Source organism: Panthera pardus, unplaced genomic scaffold, assembly GCF_024362965.1.
Source record: "Panthera pardus isolate Hobbes unplaced genomic scaffold, ASM2436296v1 HiC_scaffold_16, whole genome shotgun sequence".
Taxonomy (NCBI): domain Eukaryota; kingdom Metazoa; phylum Chordata; class Mammalia; order Carnivora; family Felidae; genus Panthera; species Panthera pardus.
In genome coordinates this window covers 53,583,261-53,605,116 of record NW_026526721.1, presented here as the reverse complement: position 1 = coordinate 53,605,116, position 21,856 = coordinate 53,583,261, and positions in this window count along the sequence as shown.

The following is a 21,856-nucleotide window of genomic DNA, read 5'->3' as shown; positions in this document are numbered from 1 at the left end:
TCGAACGCTTAACCAACTGAACCACTCAGGCACTCCAGTAATTTCCATCTCTTGATGTGAGGAGTATCATGCATGTATAGAGAGGAGAAGAATTGTTGGGTTCATATTTGTAGAGTAATTATATTAAGCAGTGCATTTATAAATAATCCATGGTTTTAAGAATGAACCATAGTTTTAAGAATAAACCAAAAGAAATTTCTTCTTTCCTTCCTTCCTTCCTTCCTTCCTTCCTTCCTTCCTTCCTTCCTTCCTTCCTTCCTAATATCTATCATCTGTCAGGTTAGAATTATTCCATTTTCTCTAATCATGTCTGTGTTATTTATTGACAAGTCTTAGTAGACTATGGCTTTCTACATTAGTGCTTCCTAAAATGTGTTGATCCTTAATTCTATGGGCTGTTAATAGCTTAAGTGAAACCAAATGGGCTTCTGTACAGCCAGGTTTTGCAGAGCCTTATTGGTTTTGGTATGTGTAATACTAATACAAGTGGACTACTTTGGGGTCTGTTTGTTGGTGTATTCCCCAGACTCACCACTTTGACTTCAGACACCTTAAAGAATAATGTATTATTATTCTTATAATGAATATTATATATTCATAAGTATTCTTGAGATAAACATAGTTTGTATTGTATACTACAAAACAAAACATCCATCATTAAAGCTCGAACAGTATTTCCTTTCTCCTTTTTTCCACTTCTACCATTTGTCTGTCTTTCTCTCTGTCCTTTGGTCTGTCTACCCATTGATTAACCCATTTATTCCATTCTCTTTCCAATAATCCATATTTCTTCATTATATATATTTTGTTTCCTATATGAAAATGTTTTTGTTTTTTGCAGCAGCCTTGGAAGTTCAATATAGTCCTCTGCTGTAATTCTTATTCTGTTCTTTCTCTGTTCCTCTCCTCCATTCCCCCGACTTCTTTCTGTGGGGATAAATGCCCTGGATTCATGATAAGCAAAACTTCCCATCTGGTTACATTTCAGTTCTCTGAGAGGTATGTATTATATAGTGTGTACTGTTTCCTAAACTTATTTAACCACAGAATCTTTTTTCTGAGGGGACATTTTGTGGAACTAATTTTATATGGAAAAAGATGGGATACTCTGCTCTGTTTTAATAAATGCCATTTTCTTTCTTGCTTTCAAGATATTTTTTTAATAATAAAAGGAAAATAAATGCTTATTGAAATGAAAATTTATAGAAATGTATAAAGAAAAAAGTTAATAATTCTCTATACATTTCAACACAGATGTGCTCCAGGAGGCGATGGGCTGTCTCTGACTCACCATTATATCTTCCATATCTAGCACAATGCTGGATATGAGCAGGCCCTGAAAAAATATGTGCTGTATTTTCTAAACTGATGCAAACATATACGGTGTATTGATTATAAAAGAACTAAAATATATCATAACTTCTGCATTTATATGCCATCTAGTTCCTATTCATGATGGACTCATAGTTAATCTATGTAACATGAAAGTCCCTGTCCAAAAGAACAGATGCGACCTAAAGTTTTAGATAGAATTATTGCAAAACTTTAGGATCTCAGAAGCAGTGGGATACTTGGAATTCCCTCATGCAAGCTTCATCTCGGGACCTGGAATTTTATTTTATGCAACAGTCTCAAGTTGATCTGCCATTTCTCTGCATTATTCATGCTACAGGCAGTGGTAGCTGTACAGTCATTCTGGAAAAAAATATTAGAGGCTTTCAAATCACGGATCCAAGTAATTGCCATTCTGTCTATAGGTGGAATCAGTGTTGGCAGCTGTCTTCTAATTTAAAACCACATTACCCTGTGTACAGTTTGTTGCAGATCACAATTTAAATGTATTTGGATAATTAGTTCTTTAAATGTGGAAACAAATTCATGCAATTATTAAATGTTCAAACAGCACTGAAGAGAATATAATAAAAAATGTGTAGTGACTTCCACCCACCTAACTCACCCTTTCCAGAGACAAATGCTCTGTTTCCTTTGTTTCTTTCCAGAATTTTTTGATCACAAATTTTGGCTTCCAAGTTTTTTGGGATAAAGTTAGAAACATAGAGAAAGCACCTAAGAGGAGACCATTAAAAAAGAAAAGGAAAAGAGTCCTCCTGATGCCATAGATCAAAATGAAAATAGAGATACACACACACACGCGTGCACACACACACACACACACACACACACACACACACACACCTTTGTATCCCAAGCCTCCTGCTTTTCATAGCTTCCATTGGGTGCTGAGAATCCCAGCCAATCTTTGGTGCATGAGAATTTGTAGAATGGGTGGTTTCTTAGCTGTTACCCTGGTGGTCAGTCATTTGATCAGACCTTCTTCGAAGGAGTCATGTTAAAAAAATTTCCTACCTTACAGATAGTTATTTTCTTTCATATAATGGATAAAGGATGATAATGACAGATAGGGGGATACAGATTTGGAACTGGACAAGTATGTATGGGCTTTCAGTAAGCCCATGGTTTACAAATAGGAACAATTTTGTCTCCCCAGGGGACATTGACAGTGTGTCTGGACCATTGATTGCCATGATTGGGGATGGGCAAGTACTTCTGCATGTAATGGGTGGAAGCCAAGGATGCTGCTAAACATCCTACAAGGCACAGGACAGCCCCCACAACAAAGAATTATCTGGTCCAAAATGCAATAATGCCAAGCTGAGGAACTCTGCTTTACGTGAACTGTTTTACCATCTGTTCTTTTGGGGACAGTGATTTTCATTCAGAGAAACAACTCAAAATAGGCAACAATGTCCATAGCGATAAAATCCTGTGCATTTTCCACTGTGTTTACAGTTCAGGCTCTTGAACCTCAGAACATAATGGAAGGATGTGGTGTCCTACTAGTTAGTTCAACCAGAAAAATAATCTTCTCATAGCATTATCAACCCTTAGGCTTTTCACCTTTTAACCTTTCTGATTATATTGCTTATAGAAAAAACTAATATTGGGGTGCCTGGGTGGCTTAGTCAGTTGGCGTCCGACTTCGGCCCAGGTCATGATCTCACAGCTCGTTGAGTTCGAGCCCTGCGTCGGGCTTTGTGCTGACAGCTTGGAGCCTGGAGCCCATTTTGGATTCTGTCTCCCTCTCTCTCTGACCCTAACGCACTCACATTCTGTCTCTGTCTCTCTCAAAAATAAATAAACATTAAAAAAAATTAAAAAAGAGAAAAAACTAATATATTGCAGGCAGATTAAACTTGAGTAACAGGTAATAATAGCAAACTATAGCAAATATCCTATATTTGTGTGAAAAATACTAAAAAAAATAGTAAGTTATTTGTTGAATTTTATTACCATCTACTTTGGTTCTGACCAGAAACTGCACAGATGCCATCTTTTGGTCAAAAGGTGGTACATAAATCCCTTTTAGGGTGAGACCTGATAACTGTGTTCTGGTGAGCTAATTGTGTTTAATCTGCTCATTTCTGAATGTCATCACAGATTAAAGCATGTGAAAAATTAAATAATGTGAGATTGAATTGACTTTGGGTTAGAGAGATTCTTGACCCATAGTAAATCCTGTCTTTGCTTCATTTCAGTGCAGTTTTGTTGGCTTAGAGGAGAATGTGGAAGATTGAACATTTAAAGTTGTCTTAGTGAAGGGAATCAGATTGCTGGATCTGTAATAAGATGGTTTAGAGGGTGTGCAATACATCCTCTTAAGTCGTTGAGGAAGTGGGGGCTTTAAACAGCTAAGGGGCTGGCCCTAGGTCACAGGTCAGTTGCCATCCTTGGGCTGGAGTCATTCTCCCTCATCTGAGCCCACTGCTTATTTCTCTGCTGTAGCTCATAATTATTTCCATGTGGCCAGGGCTGTTCAATATAAAATATGCCAAGGTGAGACCATAATATCTTCTATGTATTCATCGCTTTAGACTGTTAAAGCTACTCTCACATGTATTATATCAAAAACAACCTTATTACATAAATGGAACAAGTATTTTGTCTCAAGTGATCACAAGAAATAGACAGAGATATTCATTAACTTATGTGAATTTAAATAACTAATAAGAAATAGAGCCAGGGGTGCCTGGGTGGCTCAGTTGGTTAAGCATCCGACTTTGGCTCACGTCAGGATCTCGCTGCTTGTGGGTTACAGCCCTGTGTCAGGCTGTGTGCTGAGAGCACAGAGTCTGCTTCACATCCCCTGTCCTGCTCTCTCTGCCTCTCCTCTGCTCACACTTTCTCTCTCTCAAAAATAAATAAACATTAAAAAATAAAAAAAGAAATATACCAAGATGTCCCAGTCCAAAACTCTCCTCTGCAGGTCTCTGCAGGTTTATTGTGGAGGTGCACAATTCCAGACTGGTATAAGATAAGCTGCTCTTTACTGGTTGCTTACTGGTGTGTCTGGTACTGTACAGGGTATGCTTTACTCCATTTATTCTCACTGTAGCTTTAAGAGATTGGCATGATTTTTAATCTCATTTGCTTAACAAATGAAGCAAGGTTTAGTGAAGTTCTGTAACCTGCTTAAGTTTACACCACCATTAGATTATTTCATTCCAAAATCCATGTCTTAACAATTATACTCTACTACCAGCATTTTTCAGTATGGTTTTTCTATGGCTTTTTTGGTAACCAGTATGGCTTCCTGATTGGAATAGCCACTGCACATCCAATTTTATGCATTGATGTTTTAAATTTTAAAATCTTTTATACTTTTTCACCCTTATTTATAGCTGATACTGAGAATGGAGATAACAGGTTAAGATAATTTTCTCTGTCTCCTCCACATTTATCCAGTAGCTCCCATCTGATTTTTTTTCCTTCAGCATACCTGCATTTACACATTCCATCTAACCTACCCAATGCAGAAAGAGCAGACTTTCTAGGAAAGAAATCTGATTCTGTTACTATTTAGAGGCCATTATTGGATCACCATAACTTAAAACACAAGATATTCTAAAATCTGTTTCCTGCTTTCTTATACAATTTTATCTCCTGCCAGTCTACCACAGACTCTGGTCTAGTCATCCTGAAATGTGATAGTTTCCCAATGATCATGCAGTTTCATGTATGTGCATTTTCATATTCTCAAATTAGATCTCTACACTGCCACCTGCTTTTGTCCCCTGGCCCAACCTGGCCCTTATTCAGTTCTTCTATTCTTTTTTTTTTTTTTAATCAATGTTTATCATTTTCAGAGTATAGGTCTTTCGCCTCCTTGGTTAAATTTATTCCTAGGTATTTTATTCTTTTTGGTGCAGTTGTACATGGGATTGTTTTCTTAACTTCTTTTTCTGCTACTTCATTATTAGTGTATAGAAATACAACATGTTTCTGTAAATTAATTTTGTGTCCTCTGACTTTATTGAATTTATTTATCAGTTATAGTAGTTTTTTGGTGGAGTCTTTAGGATTTTCTATATATGGAAATATAGTATCATGATATCTACAAACGATGAAAGCTGTACTTCCTTCCCAAGTTGGATGCTTTTTATTTCTTTTTCTTATGCTATGGCTAGGACTTCCAATACCAGGTTGAATAAAAGTGCTGAGAATGAAATCCTTGTCTTGTTCTGGATCTTAGAGGTAAATCTCTTAGTCTTTCACCATTGAATATGATAGCTGTGGGTTTTTCATATGTGATCTTTATTATGTTGAGGTATGTTCTCTCTAAATCTATCTTTTTGAGAATTTTGATCATGAATGGATGTTGTACTTTGTCAAATGCTTTTTCTACATCTATTGAAATGACTCTGTGGTTTTTGTCCTTTCTCTTGTTAATGTGATGTATCATGTTGGTTGATTTGTGAATATGGAACCACACTTGCATCCCAGGAGTAAATTCTGCTTGATTATGCTGAAAGATTTTTTAAATGTATTGTTTGATTTGGTTTGCTAATATTTTGTTGAGGATTTTTGCAACCATGTTCATCAGAGATATTGGCCTGTAGGTTTCTTTTTTTTCTGTAGTGTCTTTATTTGGGTTTGCTATTAGGATAATGCTAACCTCATAGAATGAATTTGGAAGCTTTCCTTCCTCTTCTATTTTTTGGAATAGTTTGAGAAGAATAGGTATTAATTACTCTTTATATGTTTGGTAGAATTCACTTGTGAAGCCATATGGTCCTAGACTTTTGTTTGTTACAAATTTTGTGATTACTAATTCAATTTTATTGCTACAATTTGTTCTGATAAAAATTTTTATTTCTTCCTGATTCAGTTTTGGAAGGTTGTATGTTTCTGGGAATTTATCCATTTCTTCTAGGTTGCATTCTTTTGCATATAATTTTCCATAATATTCTGTTATAATCCTTTGTATTTCTGTGATATTATTTGCTCTTTCTCCTCTTTCATTTCTGATTTTGAGTCCTGTATCTCTCCTCCCTCCTTCTGTCTATCTCTCTTTATTATTTTTTTAAAGTTCTTTTTATTTTGAGAGAGACAGAGACAGTGTGAACAGGGGAGGGGCAGAGAGAGAAGGAGAGAGAGAGAATCCCAAGCAGGCTCTGCACTGCCAGTGCAGAGCTAGGTGCGGGTCTCAAACCCATGAAACCATGAGATGATGACCTGAGCCGATGTCAACAGTTTGAAGGAAGCTCAACAGTCTGAGTCACCCAAGTACCCCATTGTCTCTGTCTTTAAATGAGTCTGGCTAAAGGATTATTAATTTTGGTGATCTTTTCAAAGAACCAGCTCTTGGTTTCATTGATCTGTTCTATTTTTTTTAAGTCTCTTATTTAGTCTCTATTCATTCTAATCTTTATTATTTTCTTCCTTCTACTGACTTTGAGCCTTGTTTGTATTCTTTTATTCTAGCTCCTTTAGGTGTAAGATTAGGTTGTTTATTTTAATTCTTCTGTTCTTTAAAACTGCCTTCAATAACATTGCTTCTGAGACTCCTCAGACATCTAGAACATAGTTCTATTATGGCCCTATCGTTGTAGTTGATAATTGACTTTACTTCCCAAGTATGTTATGAGCTGTTTGATAAAAGGCAACATTTCATGTTTTTATTTCCCCAATGATTAGCTCAATTCTTGGCATATGACAACAAGCCAGTGATGTTAAATGAATGTGGTAGTATCACAAGAATTTGAGAATTGAGTAGATATGGAAAGTAAAAGAGAGAGGAGTGAAAGGTGGGTCCAAGATATCTCCTTTGGGTAACTGAGAAGATTATTATACTGCTAACTGAAAGGAGATTCAGGAGAATGATATTAATCTGGTGATGACAAGGAGAGCTGGTAAATTTGAATATGCTCGTGGGACATGTTGAATGTGATAAGATGACCATAGAATAGTAAACTCCAATGTGCTAACTATATTATGTACCTAATATAGTTAGAAATTTATATTTCATGGCCAAAAAAATTTAAGAAGTTTCTGTTATGTTTTGTAATTGTAAAATAAATAGGTCTTCAGTTTCTTAAAATAAAAGTAAAGAGTAAGCTGACTTCCTTGGGTCAGACTCCAGGTTTTTTCTCCATTACCTTTTTGACATTTCTCATGCAGAAGCAGAAATTGACCTTATTTTAAGCTTTATGAGCGGCTGATCTGCATCAAGCAACAAACTTCATGAGTTAAGCTGAAATGGAATGCTCTGTATGAATGGAATATTTGTTTTTGTTGTTCCTTTTGTTTTCAGTTTTGGTTTTGGTTTTGGTAGCCAAGTAGTTTTTAATAACATTGTGTAAATATTAGCAGACTAGGAGTAGTTTGCTTTAAGATGCCTATACCTTTGGCTTCTAGCCCTTATTATTTAAGCAGAAAGTTTGTTTATGCATGTGGACTTTCTTTTCTCAAAGTTTGGCTGTGGGAACCCAGTCTGGACTGGAAACAATGAGCAGGGAACAGAGTCTTGTGAGGAATAAATTTGCTTTGTGGGAATTATACAGATAGAGTGGAAATGTATATAGTATATGGCTAACCATTTTGCTCTTTCTGGAATGGACCTATAGGGTTACTTCACTACCATTTATTCTTCTACATGCATGTATATCTTTTGGCAAATATAGTCACAGTGATTTTTAGTTCCACAAGGATTTTGAAAATATAGAATGCCTCTCTAAATCTCTGGCAGAGCCGCTAGTTAGCAGAGCTTAGAAGTCTCCTAACAGAGAACTTACTGCAAATGCAGTTTAAATATAAAAAAAAGTGAGCTTATTGCTGGGAAGTAGGATTCTGTCAGGCAAGTGCTAGAGAGCACAGAATTTTTGCTTTCTCAGGCCTTCCTGTGGCCATCTTAGTGAACAATTCAATATGAGTATTCTGAAATAAGGAACGTGTCCATTATGGGCTGAATTGTGTCCCTACCAAAATGTAACTGTTGAGGTTCCCCTTTAAAATGTCACCTTATTTGTTTTAAATTTTTTAAAGTTTATTTATTTATTTGGAGGGGCAGGAGGAACAGAGAGAGGGAGAGACAGATCTCAAGCAGGCTCCACACTGTCAGTGCAGAGCCAGATGCAGGGCTCAGACTCACAAACTGAGATCATGACCTGAGCCAAGATCAAGAGTCAGATGCTTAACCCACTGAGCCACCCAGGCTCCCCTAAAATGTCACCCAAATAAGGATATAGTGTCTTTACAGAAGGAATTGGGTTAAGCTTAGGCCATTAGAGTGGGCTCTAAGCTAATAGAAGGGGAAATTTGGATACAGGAACATATAGAGGGAAGGTCACGTGAAGATACAGGGAGAAGCCAAGGAGAGAGGCCTGGAACAGATTCTTCTCTCATGGCCTTCAGAAGGAACCAACCTGAAGACACCAACTAAAAGAAAGTCAGTTTCTGTTGTTTAAACCACCAAGTTTGTGGTACTTCATTGTGACATCCCTGTCAAAATAAGTGTTAACTTTGTATCCTCAGGCCTTAGCATGTGACTTGTGATATAGAATGTTCTTAATGGGTGTTTTTGAACCAAAGATGTAGAAAGGGGTCCCATTGGTCTTTGGAAAAGGGTTACATAAGTTGGAGGAATATGCACAATCCACAATTGCATTCTTAAAAACTCACCAATCAACCAATAGTTACTACAGCTTTAGACTTTAGGTCTTGTAGTGGGTCCTTTAGTTTGGCTATACTAAGAAGAATGGGTATTGGTCCTACCCTCAAAGAGCTCATTGCCTGGATTAGTCCTTTCTGGGAAAGCAAAACCTTAATGAAAGGTTTCATGGTAGCCCTATCTGCATAGGTGGTCCCCTCTCTTTATCTCAAGTCTTATCTGTACCAGTCGTGGCATTTTTTTTTTTTTTTTTTTTTTTGGCAGCAGGGGTGGGGGTTCGTGAATCATTTAAAGAGCTTCCTAAACATTTATGTTTGAATTTTCCTGGTAGTGATGTAGGCTGACATAATCAGGGATTTATCATTAGGGTCCGCTGGGATTTAGGTATCCCTATACATTTGTCATTGTCATTTTAGTCTTCTTTGACTTGCAGTGAAAGAGAATATTTACCTTGTGGATGAATTTTTTAACTGAATTTTCTATGGAGTTGAATGAAGCATAAAATATACAAGGTTGTATTTAAGTTAGACCAATAATCTTTTCTAATATTGAGAGCTGGTAAATATTTGTTAGCCATCCAAAGATACTTCAACGTTTCAGTCTTGCCTTCTGGAAATGAGAATCAGTCTTCAGTGAAACATTTTCTATGTAGAATGCAATTTGTTGATCCTTTTAGCTGCTGTTTCATTGAATTCTTAACACAGGCACTGAATATGATCATCGTAGCTATTTTACAGATGAGGGAATTGAGGAGCACAGAGGTTAAGATCATCTGAGTAATCAGTGGTAAAGCCAACATTGAGGGAAAGACACAGCCTGTGTCCCTTTGCTGTGTCATATTGCCTTCCTATTTCTGTCAGTATTCCTCTTTTGAGCCACTGTTGCTTTTTCTTTTCCTGCTAATGTGTTGTATGTAGTGAGTAGAAGTTGGGAGAGCTTGCAACTTTCCAATGGCTTTACAGTTTCCCAATTTCCCTGCTTTCCTTACTCTGTTTTTCTTTGTGACTCTGTGATTCCTCTCTTCCGTGTATTCACTGCGGGATGGTCTCAGCTTCATGCCCTGCTGCTATGTATCTGGACTCTGCTTCTTCTCCCTACTCCTCCCCTCCAAGCCCTCCATTTGGAAAGTTTGGCCTTGTCTGCTCTCCCATCATCCATTTTCTTTTTTTGGTATGTTTTACATTTCCTTTCTTTGTGTTGCCAATACCACACTCCGTTTACATTCCTTGGACTTGACTGCCTTCTAACTCATGATTTAGCTCACCCTAGAGGCCTAAGCATTGGATAATTGATTTCATATATTCTGCTGGTCCCATTTATTTCACTTGTTATATTTATAAGTAAAACAGAAGTTTGTCTTTGGCTTTAGAAACTTTACTCTTGAAATGGGAAAAGACCTACCTTTAATAGCACCTGTCAGGAAAATTATCTTCTTAACACATGAAACAAGCCTTTTATGGTTTTCCCATGTTTCCTCCTTTTCAAGAATTCCTATGGTTGATAGATATCAAATCACCTAAGTGTAATCCAACATACTTCTAGACCTGCATTTTCCTGTCTGTGTAGCAAGGAGCGTTAGTAGTATGAGTTACCTTAAAAGTTACAACCACAGCAGCATCTCCCTTTTTCCAGTGGCAGATTATTGGAAATGGTGACAGCCAGTCATGGAGCTCTGTGTGCTCCTTGTAGGCTCATCACTGCTCCTCACTCTTGACCACCTTCCCTGTCTCTTTGCTGTAGAGTGCCTGAACAACGCATTGAAGTGTTCTGCAATTACACCTAATAATCTATGTTTTCCTAAGATGTCGTCAAGCTCTGCATCCTTGTTTTTCTCAGTCACTGCAAGAAGCCTGAGCCTCGCAGCCCATCCTCTGTCCGCAAGCACTTATATAGCTATGCTCATTCTCCACTAAGTCTCTGTCTCCTTTTTGCCTCAGCTCCTCCACTGCACATCATGGGATTCAGGGTATGTGTACAAGTCAGGAGAGGCTACGTTTTACTGTGGTAACAAATCAGCCACACACACACACACGCACACGCACACACACATGCACATGCACACACACACCCTCAAAATACCATCAGCCCTTAAAAAACCAAGGCCCATTTATTATTTACACTTTATGTTCAGTATTGGTTGGCAAGGAGTCTGTTCTACATGATCATCTAGAAAAGAAGCTGACAAAGGCTTTATGGTATTCAATCAGAAATATCTGGAAAAGAAGCCTTGTTGGTAGCCTCAGGAGAGGAAGAGTGAAATGGGAGCATTGCACAGGGGCTTTCCACTGTATCAGCCCAGAAGTAACATATACCATTTCTCACATTTCTCTACCAGAAATTCAGATGTTCCTGCCTAAGGATAATGGATAATGGAAGACCTGCCTTCCATGTGTCTGAAAAAGGAGGGAAATGATACTGGTGATCACCAGTAAAGTCAATCTCAGTTTGTCATTTAAATAAGTGACCTGTTTTCAATCTTTTCTCATGAATTTCCTTTCCACTTCTTGTTCTAAAAAAATGGCCTTTCCTACAGGCACTGCTTCCCCTGCAGCCTCAAATAGTAGCTTTTTCCCTCCTACCCGCCATGTACTCCTGGACTTGTAGGTAAGATAGTGTAACCTTATACCAGAATATGGTTCTCCCTTGCTTTCCTCACTTTCCTACACAAATGTTCTCAGTTCCTTTAAAGCACGTGCCATCTGACTGGTCCATCTGTTGCTCCTCCTTGTTGCAGCCATCTGTCACCCTTCTGGTCAGTTCCTACGTGCTCTTCTTCCTCTATGTTAATGTAAGATTTTTAGCACTTACTCTACTTTGGTTTACTGTATTTTTCTTCTCTGTGACTTCTGTTATCAATCTTGGTGACTTTGATATCCACAAGGATAAAAATCCCATACCTTGTTTGTGACCTCTTCATCCCTAAATATTTTATCTTTTCCTCACCTCTGACATCTATTCTCTTGATCATACTCTGGACCTTTGCCTCCAAAACCTCAATTTCTAGCATCTCACTTGCTGGCCACTACTTTCTATTTTTCCATTTCAACCCTTTTGTTACGGACTGAATTGTGTTCTCCCCAAATTCTTATGTTGAAGTCCTACTCCTACTCCTTACTACTTCAGAATGTAACTGTATTTGGCTATAGGGTCTTTACAGAGGTGATTGAGTTAAAATAGGTCATTAATCCAAAATGACTGGTGCCCTTATAAGAGGAGGAGATTAGGACACAGACATTCACAGAAGAAAGACCAGCTGAAGACACAGGGAGAAGATGGCTACTTAACAAATCGAGGGGAGAGAAACCAGCCCTATCAGCACCTTGATCTTGGATTTCCAGCCTCCAGAACTGTGAGAAAATAAATTTCTGTTATTTTAGCCACTCAGTCTGTGGTATTTTGTTTGGCATCCTGAGACAACCAATGCAGCCCTCTAATATCCTTGTGTTCTCACATCATTCCTCAGGTAGGATTTCATGGCTCAACACGATAATCGTGCCCTTCTATACACCTTTGTTTTTCTGGGCCCTCCTCAGTCTTTTGCATGTTTATATGTCATAAATCCTGCTTGAAAAAACTTCCACTCTGTTTGGATCCAACTCTCTGCTTGGATAAAGCCTGTGACCAAGCAGCTGAGCATGGCTAAAGTAAAACAACACCCATTAGTACACGTGGGAGCATTACACTCTCAGCGTTTCTTTAGTCATTCACTCTCCCCTCTCAGAGAAGACCATTTGACAGCATCTTCTTGGTCCTCAGACTTTCATTCCCGTTTACATTCTCAATGATCTGCCTCTTGTTTCAGGGCCCAAATAGAAGCAACCAAAAGGCACTCTCTGCTTTTCCCTTACCAAATCTATCAACTTCCTTGTTTCTATGCCCACATAATCTGCTGTCTTATCTGTGAAAAAGGATGAGTCACCCATATATCTAGCATGGTAACTCTAATGGTGCTCTGGATTGCCTACTCAAAGGAATTGCTTCTGCAGTCGTCCCCTCTCTCTCCTGCAGAAACGTCCTTCCCCACTTTCTACAGGCTCATACATGTCAGGCTCCCATATCTGCTAATGCTTCACTACAGTAGGCTTTACTCTGCTGAGGTTATAAACTTTGAAATCCTAATGCATACAACAATGATTTCTCTCTTGCTTATACAACATCAAATGAGTGCTAGGTGGCTTTTCATGGCAGTTCTCTCCCATGAGACTGACACAGGGATTGTGGTTCCTCTAGTTTATGAGGTCACCATCTCAACATATGGCTCCCAGTGTCCCTATGGCCAGGCAAAAAAAGAAGGGAAATGGCATATATGTAATTGGGAAAAGAAACTTTGGAGAACAACATTTGTTGTTGTTATTATTGTTATTATTATTTTATTCTAGAAAAGGTTGCTTTAGAAATAAAAGTGTTAAAATCCAAGATATTTTAAAAACAACTCTTTACTATCCATTATGTGGGATTTTGCCCACCATTGATAAATAAAATAAGGATGATGATCTCCTTTGCAAGCTGTGGACACATTAATGGAATTTTCTTTTTTCAGTGTGTGTGTGTGTGTGTTTTCTGTAGAATTTACAACAATACACTTGTTTTGGGAGAGCAAGGGTGATTTCATTTAATATGCAATTGGGAGAGAAGGAATGTTCATTAAGTTTTCTCTTTCTAACTCTATAGAATCTGGAATGAAAATCAGCTGAATTCATATATTAAAGGAAACTATTGGTTGTCCGTTTTGTCAGAGTGAGGACAATGAATTTGTTCATGCTTATACATACCTGCTTGGGGTTTATATTGGGCATTCATGGTGCTCCAACCTAATCTTTGGTTTTGGTTTTAGAGGTCTAGCTGCATATTTACAAGTATGTCCTTTGAAACTAACAGATATAATAAAGAAGAATATGGTATATAGTTGTTTGTCTTCTGTTAGATTTCCCCAAAATTTGGTGGCTTAAGACAGTGAAGTTTATGCAGTTTATGGTTCTGTGGGTCAGTGGTTCTTCTGATCTCACTGGGCTTAGTCATATGTCCTCAGCTTCTTGTTGGCTAGCCAGTTCTGCTTCTGAGAGTTTGTTGACTACAGGCTGGGTGACAGTGGAGATGACTCAGGCAAGTGTCTCTCATCTTCTTGCAGGGCACTTGGAAGGTGGGCAGGATCCCAAGAAAGAGTGGGAGGGTGTAAGGTGCTGGATCCCAAGGCATGGAACTGATAAGCTGTCACTTCTGCCACATTGTCTTGGCCAGGCAAGGCATAATGTCAGCCCATATTTGAGGAGTAAGGAAGTAGATTCTAACTCTTCATGGTATGAGTTGTAAAGTCAAGTACAAGCAGATATAGAAAAAGGAAGAAAAATGATTTACAGCCACTTAGTAATCTACCACATAGGACAAGCACTTGAGAAGTGCAGCTTGAGGTATTGAAATTGTTTATTCACCCAATAACAAAAGCAGAAGTCAGAAGTATGTCTTTGAAGACAAGCCCTTTCCAAATATTTCTCCTTTGCTTGCCCATATCTGCTATCACTATTAAATACAAAGTTTTAAGAAAATAGTCATTCTTTTAAAACTAAAAGCTTCATTTTTTAAGCTCATTTATTTTCCAGTGGAAGTAGTTTTCTGAAAGAGGAAATATGCTGATTGCATTGAGAAGGACCAGCATCTTGTCCCCATGGTAACAGCATCTTGAATTCTCTAAGTGTTCACCACCTGGTGTTTTGAGGCCCAGTAGCCATAAAGTACCATGTTATAATGTGAGAGAAAGAATCCACATGCACCACACATACAAGGACAGTGGCCCCACCAGTGCTACTTGGTATCATATCAGAATAATGGCCTATAAATTACCAAAAAAAAAAAAAAAAGAACCACTCTTTCTTGTAGGAGATACTTGGATAACTGCTATCTTAGAAAAGTACTCCTAATAGTATAGGAACAGATTATGTTTTAGTGATTTCAGGTATGTGTTAGGCATCAGGTTTACATGCACATGTGCAAATACACAGGAACACACACACATATAATTCTTGAATTCTGACTTTAAACAAAACTCACAGCAACTGTAACAGTCCTGTTATTAGTTACTGGAACATTTGAAATTATTACTCTTGTCCTGACTTACTGTAGTCTTTTAAAGAAGATGTTTAAGAAATACAGTGTATAAGCCATAAGATATTTGTGTGTGTGGATGTCTTTCTATGGAAATTGTTCTCTTTCTCAAGGCCTTGTCCTAGTAGGTATTGCAAGGGCTTTTGAAAATTAGAATTTACAATCAAATCAAGCTATGTCCCCATGCAGTGATTTTGGGTACATAAATGACAGATTTAATATCTGTCTGTATCTGTGACTCCTGTTAAGCTGCATAGGAACCATGAGAGAACAAATTTTTGCTCACTGTGGTAGCTGAGTGGCTGCCATTGCCACTGAAACTGTAAAGCAATTTTCTATCATAAAACCCATGGTAATAGAATTTGAGAAAGATGGATCCCTGGGGGATTGAAGAGAGGATGTGTGGGGATGTTTTTGAATGAGTCACTGGCATTCTTCAGGAGTAGAGGCATTCTTCAGATTAGAAACAGGAAACTAGTAGGTTACTTGGGAAAAATGGACATGAGCTTTGAATTAAGAAAAGACAGTTCTTCCTAGCCCCCCTGGAGAGGGATCTGCCATGAGGTAAGATCCCAGGATCTTGAGAGAAATTCCCAGGATGATGCCATCTACCTGAAGGGGACACAGAATGTAAGGAACCTAAATTCTGGTACTAGCCACAAAGAGTAGGTAAAGACTTGCCCCTCCTTGGCTGGTGTAATGATTAAAGAAGTCAATGTAAGTAACATGCTTTAAAAACTGTAAAGTACAAAGCTCTTTCTTCTTCCCTGGGGACCCACAGGGCAAGGAGTGAGGTAAAAGAGGGTAGGTGCAGCGTTAAGAAAGAAAACACTGTTGGTGTGCACCTCTCTTCCCCAAGCTGCAGAAAAGCTGGCTCCTCTGGGCTTCCAGATCCTGTGTCTGAAGAAAGGAATATTGAGTGGAAGAAAGAAACGGGATCTATACACCTATACAAGTTCTGCCTCTCAGGTCACTTGGCAAGCGGATGTCAGTTATCTGAGGAGAGGGAGTTCATCTCAGCAAAGATTTGTTTTTGCTTCAACTTGAGTGCCTTGGAATTCCTTTGGTTCTCATTTATAATCCATCCTATGTAGTCTTGTATGAGTTTCTATACTCCGTATGCCATTTCTTCCTCACCATCACTCTAGGATGAATATATTTATGGATCACCCATCTTGTATCCACAATTCCAAAATCTAGAAAGCTCCAAATTAGAATGTTATTTTTGTTAAAGAATGTTATTTTTGTAATTTTGGTGACAACACCAACTTGAATTGTCATTTGATAAATTTTATTTTTCTCATTAAGTTGATTGTTGGTACATTTGTGTGTGTGTGTCAAGGAATATCAATATGTTTGTTTACTGAGTGCTGCCCCAGACATTATAGGTGTTATATGAAATTCAGTATATACACTATCTTACTTTATATAATTAAAATCTAGTCCTAAACATTTCATGTAAGGGACTGTGGATATGTATTATTTCTACATTAAAGGTTGAAACTGAGGCTTAGTGAGGTTAAGTGCCCAACTTCAGGTCACATAACCAGGAGATGGTGAGTTTCAACTCAGGTACATTGGGTTGTGGTGTCTTTTCCTACCAAATCGTAACTAGTTTCAGTGAATTATTTGTTTTGGGGTCACAGAATTCTTTTGAGGTACCACTTTTAAAAGAATAATGAAAGATGCTTTTGAGAGCTGTAGCCATAGCAAACATTTGCCATCCATCCATCACTGACTCTGTTAGAAGATGCAGAAACCTTCTATTATTCGTTTAGCTTGCAGCAGCCTGTTCATTCTGTCCACCTTTCTCTTTAGTATTAGTCCCTGGATGACATACTGTTCCAGTCATCTTAAACTGAGTGTCTTCTTAGTGACACAAATAAAATATGGTGAGAGCAAAGCAAGTTCCAAACACAGTCTCTCGGCCCTCAACATGTGATATCTGAATCTTATAATCACTGTCATTCTGTATAGACTTCATTCTTCATCTCAGTCTGTTTCTGTGTTCTTTTGTTTTTCCTTTTACACACTCTGGGGAAAGAATGTTATCTTACGCAGTCTTCACTTTTTAAGTGCTTTTAAAGGGCTGGTTTTTCCTTTTCTCCCAATCATATGCCTAATCTCAGGGAATTTAGTTCATTTAGTGGTGCATAGTCAGAATTCCATGATTATGGTTATATTTACTTTAGAAATGGAAAGTGTGTACGGCAGAACTGTTCTGTCTTCGTTTAGCCTGCCATAACAAAATGCCATAGACTGGTTAAACAACAGACATTTCTTATAGTTCTCACAGCTGGGAAGTCCCAGATCAAGGTGCTGGCAGATTTGGTTCTTGGTGAGGGTCCTCTTCCTTCTATGGCTGTCTACTTGTGGTGTGCTCATGTGGTGGAGAGGGAGGGAGTGAGGGGGAGGGGAGAGTGGGAAGAGAAGAGAAGAGAAACAGAACGAGAGAACAAGAGCTCTGGTCTCTCTCTTCCTCTTTTTTTTTAAGTTTTTATTTAAATTCCAATTAGGTAACATACAGTGTAATGTTAGTTTCAGATGTAGAATTTAATGATTCATCACTTATATACAACACTCAGTGCTCATCACAAGTGCCCTTCTTAATCTCTCATTTAACCCATCTATCTCCCCTCCAGCAACCCTCAGTTTGTTCTCTACAGTTAAGAGTCTGTTTCTTTTCCTCTTCTTACAAGGACACTGATCCTATCACGGAGGCCCCACTCTCAAGACCTCATCTAAACCTAATTACCTCCAAGGTCCCATCTCCAAATATTATTACATTGGGATTTAGGACTTCAACATAAGAATTTTTGGAGACAGAATTCAATTCAGCCCATAACATAATCTATTTCAAAACCATATGCTTATTTAAAAATGCTATGTATAACACTGGATTGGGAAGCAAAAAGTTAGGTACTTTATACTACTTTGGTATTAGGGAAAATGTCTTAATCTTTGGACCTCTGTTTCAGCATACATTAAAAAATGGGATGGAACTAAATGATCCCCTTGTAATACCCCAGTTTAAAATAATTTTGTCATGGGTCCTAACACTATGTTACATGTATCATGGCAACACAGAAGTAATAATATCTCTAAAGCATGCTTCAAAGATGTTTGTAACTTCACTTTTTCTTATCATTAGTGATCTAGCCATCTTTTCTGGGTTGCTACTAGTAAACATTTTCCTTGTTTCACAGATTTTGGAGTAATTTTTTTTCAGTTTTTCCTTAATGGATATTTGTATAATAGATAATAATTACCTTTGTCTCTTTTTTTCTTTAGCTTTTTTTAAATGTTTATGTGTTTCTTGTTTTTTTTGGGGGGGGTAGCTCAGATTTTGCTCTTTGGAGGGAGAATTGATTGAGATAGCACAGTGGTTGTATGAGGTTACAAAGATGAAAATCCTGGTTTTTAAGAATATAATTTATATAAAGTTTGTAGTTTCAAAATTAAACATTGACATGGTCTCCTTTTAAAACTATGAAAGTTATAGTACATGTGTTCTAAAACATTCTTTCAGAGGGGGTAAAAATCATGCAAGATATTAAAAAAAAATTTTTTTTTCTACAAGACTGTTCTAACATAGCCCTGAATATGTCATTTCAGAATGTATAAAGAAATAAAACTGTCACCTATTCCGGTTGGGTGTGACTTTGTCCTTTGTCTTTTCTGTCACACTGGCTTGGAGTCGTTTGCTTAACCTGGCCCACTTTTCAAAGATACGATTGTGTGGGTTTCAGGGGCCTGTCAGCTCTCCTTTCCCCAGCTGCTCTGGGCCTGCTCCAGGCCTCCAGACACCTCTGACCGAGACAAGTCCCAGAGTCGCTAACTCTGAGGAGGCTGCTGATCCCAGGATGGGTGACAAGATGTGCTGAGCCTTTGGGACAGACGTGGCAGAATGTTACTAATAAAAGACAGGCTTGCTGCCGAGGAAGGGAAGGAAGCAGATGTGAGGGCAAGATTCAGTGACAACCTGGGCATTCTAGACACACAGGATGTTGTAGAGGAGGGAGAAGGGTAAGTTGGCATTTGGCAGCATGTGCAGAGGCAAGACCTGTGTGTGGGCGGTGGAAGTTGCGGCTTTCAAAGATTTCTGACCTTCTGCCTGCCAGCTTGGAATTAGATTTCTTGATGGAGCGGGAGGAGGAGGGAAGGGGTGAAAAAGGCAGATGCCAGGAGAGATCATTGACCTGGCAACCAGACAAAAGGATGCTGGGGCTGGCACCTGAGGCAAAGAGGGGCAGCGCAGTGTAGCTCGTAGGTCTAACCCAAAGGGCTGAGCGCCAGAGTTTCAGCTGCCAGAGAATGGCCTAAGATGGCCTCTTCTGTTGACAGGAGAAAGCAGTCTGTGGAGAAATAAAAAAAAAAAAAAAGTGAAATTTAATATCTTTGGATAGGTTTTTAGGGTTGGCATTTGGAAGCATATACAGCTGCCTTTCTTCTGTCTGAGAAGCATAACCCCTTGTAGCCATTTGATAATGCTTTTTTTTTTTTTTTTAATCCCAGCAGTATTGCCACATTTCCAATTCCAAGACTGAGGCGGTGTGATGTGACTACAGGCTCCCCATTCTCCAGCAGTGAATACTAAATGACTTTTCCAAATGTTGACCCAGAACACTATCATTCTCTGGGAGACAAGACTCACTGATTCCATTAGAATACAATTTTGTTGCCACATAAATCAGGAAACTTTAAATGTAGCAGCTTCGTTCCAGGGTTTTGGGCTCCGCTATTTGTTTTGCTGTCGTATATCACTTTAAACCACTAGATGTCGCTGTTACTCGGTCCTTCGTGTGACAGAAACCAGGAGCAGGGGGGAGAAATCTCCGGACAGAAGAATTCTGTCTTAGGTGGATTTCAGTTTAAGACCTCTTTACCCGGCATTTTCATCCAAAAACAGACACTCCATATGTTGTGTTATTTGATTACTGTTTCCCCTTTTGTTTTTGAATGGGAGAAGCTGAATTAAATGCAATTTCTTCCCATCAAGTGCACCTTCCCCTCTAGCCTTACTAATTATTAATTCTCCCATAAAATGTGGTTTTTGGCTCTATAATGTGAGGACTATTTGTTAGAAAATTTGGAAAATCACCATGCTGTGGGTATTGAGAATCTGTGTATGGACTCCAAATGTTGCTCTTCTAATCAATTCAAAATCTTAGAGAATTCAGAATGCAGTTTCTAATTTCTTAGGAAAAAATGATATAACAGTGACCTCAATTAGGAAGAGAATCCTGTGAAGGCACAGCGAGTCAGAGTTAAGAACTTAGTCTTCATGCCTACTCTCAGATATCCTTGAACCCAAGGGACAGAAGTTACCATGAGTTTCAGGTTGTTTGAGTGGTGGTATTAGACACACAGATCACTTGTTTTCCCGCTAAACTTCCTTTTGTTTTATTAAATTTTAGATACATTTATATATTTTAATATGTGGTCATTGATTAATATATAGAAGAGCATTATTTCATCATGAAATTAAATAACGTATCTAAACTATAATACATTTATAAAATTCCTTTTTGAAAACAGATGAATGATTATAGCACATTGAATGAAGCTATCTCAGCATAATTTCATTATAGCAAATGGTAAGCAATAATAAGTGATAAGCTAATAACATTAAAAGAAAAAAGAAAAAAGTTACAAAACACATCTTAAAAAACAAAGGCCATTCTTGAGTTGCTGATGCAAAAAGAAATCAAGTTGTTTTTTTTTGAACTTCATCCCACAGCATTTAATACTGCATCTTTAATGGTTGGCTGTCCCCAACCATTACTGAGCCAGCCAGTCAGCTCTAAACTAAGACTACACCGATCTGCTTTCTCGTTAGTTGTGATGCCAAAGGATTTATAGATTACTCTGTGTTGTGATTTTATGCCCTAGAGCTAACTCTCAACTGTGGGCCAAGTGCTAACTCACTTAGACTCAGGTTGGGATAACAGTGTCTGAGGTGAAGTTGCCTTGGGCAGTTCTGATGGGACTTCAAGAATATGTGAGTTTTATTCTCTCCTCTCCTCTCAGCTTTCCCCATGTCCCTCCCTTCCGTTCCCCCTCTCCACTTCCTTCACTTCTCTTTTTTATTTCTTTCTTCCTCTCCTGCCTTCTCTTTGTTCTCCGTAAGTGTGATCTTTCAATTTAGTGCTGAATTGTATTAGAGAAGGAATCACGACCACATCTGTATTAGTTTCCTAGGGCTTCCATGACAAATTACCACAAACTTCGTGGCTTAGATATGAATTTATTCCCTTACAGTTCTGTAGATCAGAAATCTGAAACCAGTTTCCTGAGCTGAAATTAAGGGCTGCTAGGAGAATCTATTTCCTTGCCTTTTTCTGGTTTTAGAGCTACATTCTGTACATTCTTTGGCCTGAGGGTTCTTCCTTCAAAACCAGCAGTAAAGCATCTCAAATCTCTCTGCTGAAGTTATGACATTGTCTTCTCTCTTCTGTATCAAATTTCCCTCTGCCTCTCTCTTGGGACAATTTTGATTTCATTTAGGGCCTGATAACTTAGGTTGATATTCCCATCTGAAGATCCTTATATATACAAAGTCCCTTTGCCATATAAGGTAACATTATAGTTTCCAGAGATTAGGACCTGGATACCTTTGAGGGCTGTTATTCAGTCAGCCACAGCTTCCTAGTTGTGTTTTTGGTCAATTTACTTAGTCTCTCTAGATCTCAGTGACTTTGTCTAATAGCGTTCCTGGGACGATTTCTTAAAATGCTTGTAAAGTGCTTAGCACAGTACCTGGCAAAGAGTAAGTCCACTTTAAATTAA